The sequence below is a fragment of the Pelodiscus sinensis genome, chromosome 3 (assembly GCF_052426305.1).
Source record: "Pelodiscus sinensis isolate ZL-2025 chromosome 3, ASM5242630v1, whole genome shotgun sequence".
NCBI classification, from domain to species: domain Eukaryota; kingdom Metazoa; phylum Chordata; order Testudines; family Trionychidae; genus Pelodiscus; species Pelodiscus sinensis.
The window spans coordinates 111,342,225-111,353,644 of NC_143054.1; the positions used below are offsets into that span (position 1 = coordinate 111,342,225).

The 11,420-nt window shown below is 40.9% G+C and overlaps 1 pseudogene; it reads left to right on the forward strand.

The window, feature by feature from the left end:
* The first annotated feature begins 7,784 nt into the window (after positions 1 to 7,784).
* On the forward strand, positions 7,785 to 8,985 carry LOC149524714 (uncharacterized; annotated as a pseudogene).
* Positions 8,986 to 11,420: the final 2,435 nt, after the last annotated feature.

An 11,420-nucleotide genomic window follows, 5' to 3' on the forward strand; every position in this document is an offset into this window, starting at 1 on the left:
CTAACTATGCTACCAGGATGCTGCAGGTCAGACACTAGCTCTGGGTGGCAGAATGATTCTCCCAGTTTGGCCTTCAAGGTCTCATGACAGGTGGAGTCTCTCTGCAGTGGGCTGTCCTCTACCCAGGGTCCCCCCTTTGCTCTCCACTGCTACTCACTGCACCCAGCTCCAGCTCCAGCTCCAGCTCTACTCTTAGCTGCTCTGTCTCCAGCTCCTGGGTGTCTTCTCTGGCCCCTCAGTTCTCTTCCCAGCATGGATCTGCTGCAGGGCTGTGTGTCTGGCTCTCTGGCTGGCATGGCTCTCCCCCGAGCTCAGCCTTTGCTCCCTCCTTAGCTCAGCTCTACTGTGTCTGACACAGGCAAATCCAGCTTACATGGAGGATGCTCCTCTTCCCCTCCAAGCATCCTGACGTTCTCATTAGCCTGACTGCTCTATCAATCAGGCTGACCTGGAATGCTGGACTCTTCCCATTGATCCTGGACAGCGTCAGTCTCAGGGTCCTAATTTCTTATCAACTTTTACCCTTCTTTTTGGTACTGGGGGCTAGCCAGCCAAAACCCCCACTGAGTTTTAATAAGGAGACAACAGTCCCCTTACACCTGCAAAGTCAACAGGTTGTCCTGGGATTAAGTTGGTGGCATGGTTAGGGTTCTCCAGACATGTCAGTCTGCTCAATCTACACATAATGGCTCTTGCCAGGGAAGAAGACACTTCCCAGAAGACAACTACACTACAATAAACATCGTCAGTGTCTGATTTGATTATGAAGACCTCCTTTCTCACCTGCATATCTGCCATTCTGCCTTCACTACCTCCTTTAAGCCTCTTTTCAAAACCCACTTCTCCAAGAAGGCTTATACACTACTGTCTTTACATAGTAGTTTAAAGAAAATAGGACAGGAGTGGGCAATAATTTTTGACCAGGGGCCACTTCAGAAATTTTTGACGTGGCCCCAGGCTGCCCTGGAAGGGGCGGGGCAAGGACAATTCCTTGCTTCCCCATCCACAGACCTTGATTGGTCTGGGGGTGGGGGAACACACCAAGTCTTTGCCCCTCAGAGAGAACCACCAGCTGTTCTGAACAGCTGGGCAGTTCCCTCTGAGTACCCATGTCCCTGGTGGTGAGAGGAGATTTTGTGTACTCCCCCTGGAGCCTGGGGAGGGAGAGTACATGAGCTTACTCTACAAGGGAGTGCCAGGCCTAGAGTCAACTGCCAGCTGACTTTAAGTGCTGAGCCCCTTGCAAGGCAGGAGGAGACTTCGCACACTTCTCCCATCCCCAAGCCCTGATTGCCCTGAGGACTGGGGGTGGGAGGGAGTGCAAGAAATTTCCTCCTACCCTGCCAGGAGCACATGGCACTTCTAAGCACCGCACACCCTTTGCAAGGCAGGGGCGGGGCAGAGCTGGAAGAGATTTGCAGGGTGGGGGCAGGGTGGGAAGAGACTTTGTGCACTTCCCCCTGCCCCAAGGCCCTGATTGGCTTGGGGGCGGGGGAAGCAGCAGGGCCTCCACGGGCTGGATCAACTCATTTGGTGGGCTGAATCCAGGTCCTTTTGCCCACCCCTGCATTAGGACCACTGTCATGTATACTACACTTATCTAAGCAGCCACATACATTTACTCTTTTCACCTTCCTCTTCTTCTCCAAAACTTTCCCAGTATTTGTTCTCTCCTTCTAGCATTCTTAATTTAAATGGTCCACAGCTTGGGTCAGAGATTCCTTATTGTGTAAAAGATCCTGCCCATCCATGGTGGATTACATAAAGTATAGCTATAAAACTTCACAGTGAGGTCAGTTATTTAATATTATCCCAACTGACAGTCTGATCCATGATTTACAGAAGTGTAAACAATAATATCACACAGAATAACTTACAAAGGCCAAATTCTGTGTTAGATATTAATACACAACTATTAACTTCAGAAGGAGTTTCACAACTATATGACAGTAATATCTAGTCTAAAGCTTTTTTTGTCATTGAAACACCACCACTCAACTCTGATTAGTCTAGAAACAAATGAAGATGACTGTCATATACATCTATGGAGGAGATAGTGAATTGAATTTTTGCATAGCATAAAATCCCTGCTCTTCAGTTCAATGGCTTCTTTGCTAGCCATATCTGAAGATTAGTGTTTCAGTAAATGAGCTGTAACCAAAGTTGTCCAGCAAAAGACCACAGAGAAATTAAAGAAACTTGATTTTCCTTTAGAAAATAATAATTATTGTTGTTTGTTTGTTCGGAGCATTTCAGTACCTGCCACAATCCAGAAAGTGATAAACCAGAATATAAAGATTAAATTTGCTCTGAAACGTGACTATTTTAAAATGGCGCCCTCTAGCCGAAAAAGCCTGTATTCAGTGTCATGGCTGCTAAAGAGCACTATAAGGAATTCATATGTACTATTTTCTGAATTAAAACAAAGTGAACATGTTAAAATAATAGAAGAGCATCTTAGATTGCAATGCTTCTCTTACACAGACCGTCTAGGCAGTTACTCATGACTCGTGTTGTCAGAGGCAGGCTGAGCTGATGTGCTTAGATATAAACTACAATTTTCCAAATTGACTAGAGATTTAGAGTGCTCCATGCTTCTGCCTGCCCAGCCTCAGACACCAGAAAGAGCCTTATTTTCAGCTAGGGGAGTCTGCTTTCTCCTTTCTGACAAAAAAGGTCCCTTAAGGCATCTCAAGTTGATTGCCCTAAAGCAGTGACACCCAAAATAACATCTTACCATGGAAAATCTTTACATGGCCCCTGTTTGATTTCTAGTGTAAATCTAAAGAAACTGCCTTGAGTTTCCCAGGCTCAATGCAGGATTACCCCATGGTAACTTAGATCAGGGCCAGTTTCACAGAACCAGTTTTAGAGCTTGTGAGCAGAAATGTACAACCAGTTAATTTTCTCACAGCACCCCATTGTTGCGAAAAAGGTTGGTGTCGGTAGCATAATCAGCACACTGGGAAACCATCCCAAGGGTTCTTCTGTGACTGCACACCATCACACAACTTAATTAGCTGATGTTGTATGTCTTGTTTAAAAATCACTGCATTTTTCTTACACAGGAAGATCTGTTTGGACAGCATACTTGATATATGGCATCACCTGTGGTGGTAATGTTCACAGTCACCAGCCCTATTTCAGTGCTAAGATTTCCTTTCCTTTCTGTGACAGATTGTTTTTGCTTGCTCAATTTGTGCCCACAGAACCTTCCTTGGCCTACAGAATTATCTGTATACACAAATCTGAGGGGCAGATCCCTCAGCTGGTGTGAACCATCATAACTGTTGACTTCAATGAAGTGATGACAACTTACACCTGTTAAGGATCTGCCCCCATGAGCACTTGCAATTTTACCTACATGGTTGAATGGATACAAATGCTCACACTCAGATTTATACCTGCAGTTCAGCTTGGGCACAAAGAATGAGATTATGGTTTGTGCTGGAGAACATTAAAATGTGCGCAGGATTATCACTTTTATTTTTACACACACATGAAAAAGGTTTGGCTGTAATCTTTCAGAAAAACAATGTGGATGCTTAAAATGTTTTCAGATTTCCAAGCTCTGACTCCTTTCTAAATGTATACAATTCAGCAGCCCATGTTTGCTTCCCTGCCTTAACCAGAGCTCAATTTTTGTTCTTTCAGAGTTTGGTGAACAAAAACTAAGACTGGTGTTTGAAAATCTGTCCTACTTAACAGGATCTTAGAATGGTAACAAACTTCATTACTTTCCACTCCAAATGCAAAGGTATCACCTTCAACCTACTTTACCAATAAGCAGCACATAGTATCTTTGACTCTCTCTCACTATACATACATATAACATTTTAAAAAACAACATCCCTCCCACATTACATCCACTTAACTTCTCCCTCTGGGGGAGGAAGGGAGAGAAAACTTTACATGACAGACACTAATCTTGTTTATTCTTAATCCTGGTAGGCACTGAGATGCTATGTTGAAGGAATAATTCTGCTCTCAGTGGCACCTGAACAATCCCACTAAAGTCAATAAACTGTAACTGCATATAGAATTTAGCTCAGCACTTCAAAAATAGTGTATAATTAAAGCCTCATCCTCCTCATACTAAAGTGAAATGGGGGAAACTCCCATTGACTTTAGTGGAGCAGGATTAAGCCCTTAATATGAAGAAGAATGTGAAACAGGGAAGGAAATATTATCCCCATTTTGCAGATTTAGATTCTGAGGCATGTAGAAGTTAAGTGACTTGCCCAAAGCTAGACAGTTAGTAGAACTCTGGTGTTCCTCACTGCTACTTCATTGCTCAGTCTGTTAAACCATAATGCCTAAATGAGTGAGAAATGTTTCCCCAGAGCCCATCATCAAGTGGATTTCAAACTGATAATAAAATCCAGAGCTACTCAAACCTGCATTTTAAATATGACAAAACTATAGGCCCATTTTTTAAAATGAACCACAAATATGGCAAATAAAATAGTAATTAAAAATGATGAATTAAGACCAGGAAACCTCTTAGTTTGCCCAGAGAAATAATTTACTATAATGTACACATAAGAACAGCTATATTGGGGCAGACCAAACATCTATGTAACCCAGTATCCTGTCTTCCCACAGAGGCCAATGCACAGAATGTTGGGAATGAGCAGAACATCAAGTGAACCGTTCCCTGTCACCCATTCATAGCAGAGGCTGGGACCCTGGCTAACAGCCATTGATGGATTCTCCATGAACGTATCTTTTTTGAACCCTATTATAGACTTGGCCTTCACAACATTCTCTGGCAAGTTGTTCCACAGGTTGACTGCCTGTTGTGTGGAAAAATATTTCCTTTCATTTGTTTTAACCCTGCTGCCTATTAATTTCATTTGGTGACCTCTAGTTCCCCCTGAAATGTGAATGTCCTTAGTAACTGTGCTAAGTTGAAAGCACACTCTGAACTTAAAAACAAATATTGTAAGAAACCAATGTTCTTACATATGTTACTAATAGCACCATGGGTGAAAATATCTAATGTACGTTCCTGTATTTATTTGCTGTCTACATTTTGCATCTCTCTCTGCTGCAACCGTGACATTAAATAAATCAAACCCATCTTAATTCAGTTTATATAGTGTTACATTTCCAGTCTCTCAGTGCTGCTGGGAGCTAGGCACTTATACGCCTGAGCCAGCAAGGCACTGAATATCTCCTTGGAGGTGCTGGACTCTTTCAAGTCAGAGGGAAGTTTGGGACCCCATGAACAGAAAAGGGATCAGTTAGGAAATAAACAGTGTTTACTTTCTCAGTTGTTATTGCAGCTGATTTTTTGAAGCACAATGCAATGTATGGTCTGTTTGATATAGTCCTTCCCAGTATTCCTGGGGACAGTTGATGCTTAATAAATCTATCAGACTGAGACACTAGGAGTTAGTGAAACAGAGGGGAGAGACATACACTCCCTGATAAAGCCTGCTCCCTGATAGAGCCCCACTACCTTCAGAAATCAAGCCAAAAAGCAGAGTGAGAAAAACGAGTGAAACCAGACGGAATTTAAAAAGCAAATGCTACATCAAAGGGACAGGAAGGAACTGCAATAACATTTCAGTGATTGCAACTGGGCAAAGGCCCAGAAGCTTGGGGAAACAGTAGCTCCAACACAGAGAATTGTTTCTGAATCAATCACTTACAACGTTCTCAGAGAAACATGAATTTATGCTTAGCCAAAGGTGGCAGTTAAACATAGAGCCCTTTCTTACAAACACTGACCAGTTATTTCCAATGGAAGTAAAACCCACTGGAATCCATTTAGAGTCTTGCCACTTACCAATGGTGTTGTAAGCAAGCAGCTATTTCACCAGGGTGCTTTGTAGAAATATTATAATTTTAAACAGCCAAAGGTGTTCAGGAATGGCGATAGGTATGGCATAAAAGCCTAGTTCAGAATTTCATAATAGAATAAAAAAGAAGCATCTCTTATTCTATGCTCCTTTGTGTCTCAGTTTAATTCCCCTTAATTGACGAAAAACACACCTAAGTAGAGTCATTTTCTGACCTCACAAACATCAACAAAAATAAGTTTCCTATCAGACTATTTTTTTGTGGGCTGATATAACCATACAAACCAGTCCAAGTATGGAGTTGTTCATAAATCTGAGTTACAGTGTAGTTTATACTTTAACCCTGAAAGAAGAGGAAAGCAATCTGTACCAGCTATTTGTTCAGGTGTAGATTACTTCTTCCTCTGGACCAACTTAACTTCTGCACCGTTGTGGGAAGCTCATGTCACTGGAATGCTGGATGAGCACCAGAACCACTGGCCATAACAAAGGACTCACCCATGATCCCTGCTGTGCAGCCATGAAGAGCAACAAGGAGGCATATGAAATCCATCTATTGACCTTGATTCTCTATAATTGTAGTACCCCTCCCTTATAGGGGTGCTGAGAAGATAAATATAGTAAAGACTATGAGGGACTCAATCAATATGGCTATGGGAGACATACAAATACCTAAAACAACTAGGAATGAACAGCTTGTGCCTCAAAGCATATTCACCATAATGCTATGAGATGTTGCCTATGTGGATAAGATTTTATATGCTGCTCTTTTAGGTTTTCACTGTGACTGGATTTGGAAAGGTAGAAAGTTAAAAAGGTTGCAAGCTAACATTACAAACATCTAGTATTGTAAAACTAAAGCTGCTTGTGTAGAAAGAAGTGAATTTTCCAGAGGGAGCTCTTTATGCCAGACTGTGTCTATGAGTCTAGTTAGCCAAATTTTTTTTTAAGAAATAGGACATAACCACTGATCAGCCAAAAGCAAAATTCACTTTGATCTGTGCTCCAGATTTTTTCTTTGCAATGTGGGTATTTATCAATGGCATATTCCTCATTTACTCAGTGCAGCATATGCAATAGGCAACTGCAGTGTTGATCAAACAGGAGAATTTCCCCGAATTGATAAGAAGGATTAAAGCAGGATTACAGACCCATATGCTCCTCCTTTGCACAAATACATATGAATACAAGCATTATGCACATTTATTTGAATTGGGTCTGCAGGTCTAACAGGATGTGTGTAATGAGAAGCATTAGGCTCAGCAAAGGTATCAAAGGCAGGGACCCTCTGGATATCTACGGCTCCAACTCTGTGACTCTTCAGTTAGCCATTTGCATGTAATCTATGACAACATTCCTCTTGCTACCTGTTCTCCAACTGTGGCAACAAAACTGGGCTGGTAGCCATTCTTTGTGATGGCATTCTAAGACTATTATTGGGGGTGACAAGGTGCACAAGACAGGCAATATTATCTGAAGCAACATTAGCATTGTGTCCCTCTTAGTGTGGCTCTTCCATGATTCTTGGAGGAGAAAATACTTTTACATCTTTCCCCCTGACCATACACCCCTTTCCTGTGCAATATCTCTTGCAGAGGTGGTGACTACATGGAAGGAGAAAGATCCAGCACAATCCCCATGGTCCTCTACATTGTCTCATCCTACCTTCCTTTGTAATTAATGTACCATGCAGCAATGAGTGGAGGCTATAAAACGTGAAATGATGAGTTAGAGATTACTTTCCCCCTCACTGATCCATCCTCTGGCTGCCGCTTGCTTGGTGTGGGATAATTTAGCAGCCATTGTGGTTTTGGATGCAGACACTTGTACCAATGCACCAAGGTTATGGGATAAAGTGAGTGCCATTTGCTAACTGAAAAATGGATGTGTAGCTGATGTCAATGGCATCCCTCCAGAGCTGCTAAAATGCATTTTTTATGCTGTTGCATAATTACTTTTGACCATCTTTTGCCTGGTATGAAGAACTGGAAGCTTGCCAATGACCTGCAAGGACAGTATTATGCTCTCACTTTATATGAGCAAGGTACCGTGCAGCGAATGTAAGTACTACAGACTGATCACCCTGTTGTCTGTTCTAGGGAAAGTGTTTGTGCATGATCTGTTGGCACGTTTGGAACTCCTGCTATCTCAGAAGCAGGTCATGTCCTCCGACATTCAGGATTTATTAGGAACAGATTCACATTTGCTGCCATGTTGGTCCTCTGTTTGGTGCTAGAGATACACCACAAGTTCAAGAAGCTTGTGTACATAGTGTATGTCCATCTTAAGACTGTGTGTGAGTCAGTTGACGGGAGTGAGTTGCACTGTGGAAGACCTTAAAGGGAGTAGGTGACCCAACCATTCTGCTGGACTTGATTAGTGAGCTGTGAAATGTAATCACTGTCTGTGTCCTTCTTGGGAAGTGGATGTTGGCATCTTTTAAATTAGTATCTTGAGTTAAATTTCAGAGGGGTAGCTGTGTTAATCTGTATCTTCAAAAACAAGGAGGAGTCCTGTGGCACTTAAAGACTGACAGATTTATTTAGGCATAAGTTTTTCTGAGTATAAACCACTTTGTCAGAAGCATGGAGAGCATCTTGTGTTAGGCAGGGTGATATCCTGGCCCCTGTGCTCTTTTGTTAGACAATGGATTTCATAATGCAGCTTTCCATCAGATCCATAGGCACTAAGAACTGTGATCTCTTACTATCAGATCTTGACTAGGTGAATGACATTCTTCTTCTTGTAAAGAGCCCTGATAGATTTCACAAGACACTCTAGCAAATGCAAGAAGAGTTTGTTGTCTAAAACAAAGCTGCAAAATCTAGGATCAGGTCTACCCACTCCTCCAGTCTCTAGCTTTTGCTATTTAGGCTCTATAATCACCATTTCTTCCAACTGTCAATATGGAGGTTCTTCACTGGATTGGCATCTGCCATGAGTCATTTACAGCAAATACGAAATCAACATCATCTCAGCATGACAACCAAGCTCAGGCCCTATTTGAGCTGCAGGCTCTCCATACTGCTGTAAGGTCATGAACTATGGACATTATGCTGCTCACATGGGGCAAAGCTGTAGGCAGGGTATCCACACAAAATGCTAGCATTGCATATTGGGCATAAAGTGGAATGGCTTCATTTGTAATACAGACATTTACAGTTGCTTTGGTCTATAGAATACAGGAGCAATTGTCCGCAGCTGCTGTCTTATGCCTTTTAGACACGTTGCCAGAATGACACAAACAAAATTCTTTGGATGACTTAAACATCTGGGATAAAATTCCACCAACTGAGTGATGGAAGCAACCCAGATCAGACCCCTACTTATGTGGGTGCATAATATCTGTTCTGATGTTGCTTTTCGGCCCGTCAAGTCCTTGTGACCACACAGGAATGGATCAAATGGAGAAAGATTGCTATGGCTGACTGTTCAGCTAAGTGTTGAAGAAAAAGATCACTGAGTTTGCCCCATCCTAGGTCAGGATACTATTGCCCAAACTGACAGTGGTTAACCTAGGAGACATAATGAACTATTAAAAATCCTTTCTGCTGTGGAACATACTGGTAAATCACATCACAGGCCCACACAATTATTACCTACAAGTTGACCTTTCTCCGTAGATTTTTTTTTTAATGAACACTAAGGGGCTGGTTTTCAATAGAGGAGCCTCTTTTTTTCCCTGACAAGCACAATTTATCCCTGAAAAATGTGAGCCCTCAGTTTATACCTTCAATTTAATTGTGGGTGTGACTAAACTTGTAAGAGGCACAAGTACTCAGATTTCTACCTGCAATTCACAGAAAAAGAAGTTTGTGAACCCTCTTGTAAACCTGCCAAAAGTTTAATATTTACATGTCTTTAACATGAAAATTCTGGTTCCATCTCCTACTTTATGTTTTAACTTTAATCTTGACACTTCAAGGAATCATGCCTGATCTTGTGTCTCATTCCCTTAAGATAGGAGCAATCAGACATTAATAGAAATTGCTTAGGCACCTACGTAGAGTGTCTGTTTTTCAGACGCTGAATAAGAAATACAGAAGCTGAACAGTACAGCTGGGTTCACAAAAGTTATACAAAGACTGCAAGTTAAGAAAGTTATACTGATTGGAAATTGAGCATACTGGAGCTTTCCAATCACACTATTATTATGGAGCTAATGAAAAGTTCCTTCAACTCAACATATGTTGAGACAATTCATTTCATTCTTCTTCTCCAGTGTTATTTTTCATCTTAGCATATGGAAATGATACCTGTACTCTCCATGCATGGACAAAAAGAGATCTAAAAATCCAGTGACGCAATCAATCACCATGTGTAGCTGGGCTATATCTGAACAGAGCAGGACCAATGCATATGTCCATTATATAATACCCTAGTACAAACGTAAGCATAGTAGTATTTGCATATTTCTTGAATTTTTCGTCTCAGGATCTGAACACTTTTTATGCTGAAAAAATTAAGAAATATTTCTGTTGTTGGAAACTTACAACAACTAAAATGTTGTTTTCCGTAAAAAATACCAACAAAGGAACTTTTTTTATCATTTTGATTGCAGCATTTCAATCAGTTCTACTGTGTATTATTGGTCCAAATTCATCTCTGCTAAAGCCCAGGATGTGGTTATTTATGAATTTTATAAAAAAGATTAAAGTTTCATCTTCTTCCATCTCTCTTAGTGAGTCTTGCCTTTTGTATATGACTTCTAGATTTTAAAGCTCTCCGGGTCAATGAAGTGACTTAATACCTGTATTCTATAGTAGTACATTCTCAGTGCTTAATACATAATTAATATAGAGATACTTATATATTTATAGTGGGTGAAATGAACAGAGGTTCAGCATAAGGCCTATGTTAATATCTCAAAAGAGTAGTGCTGGGTAGAAAAATCAGTAAAGAAATTTCGCTGCTTTCTGTCAAAAAATTCGTCTTTTTTTTTTATTTAAAAAAGTCAACATTTTTCCAGCCATCAACAATTTCCAACCACGTTTATAGCATTTCCTCAAATGTCTTTGCTGATTTTTTTTCCTGTAGAAAATTAAATTTTCAAAACCTTCAAATCCAGAAAATGTTGACTAGTTCTAAAGCCACATAAGATAAATGATTAATAAACTTTGAGATGGCCCCCTGCACAGGGATGCATGTCCGCAGTGTAGCAAATAAGAAATTGTGATTTCACAAACCCTTATCCTCTGATTGGTCAGTTAACCCCAGAATCACACATGCTAGATGAGTTATGTAACTCAGACATCCACAATCATAATAGAGGAAACTTCACTACTGGGACAAATGATACACTTATGCTTCTTCAGCTATAACATCCTTTTTCTCTAAGGGCATGTCGACACGAGGAAATAATTTCAAAATAATTAAATTCAAAATAACAACTCCCAAAATAACAACATTGAAATAGCATGTCCCCACTACAAGGGAGCCTGGAAATTAGTCTGAAGCAGGCTCCATTATTGTTGATGTACTACCTCAACATAGAGCCTCAGGAAGCATTGGGGAGTAATTACTCCGAATGACTCTGGGGAGTATTTATTTCAAAATAGCAGCACAGGAGTGTCCACACTAAATCTATTTTGAGATAACTATTTCAAAATTAGC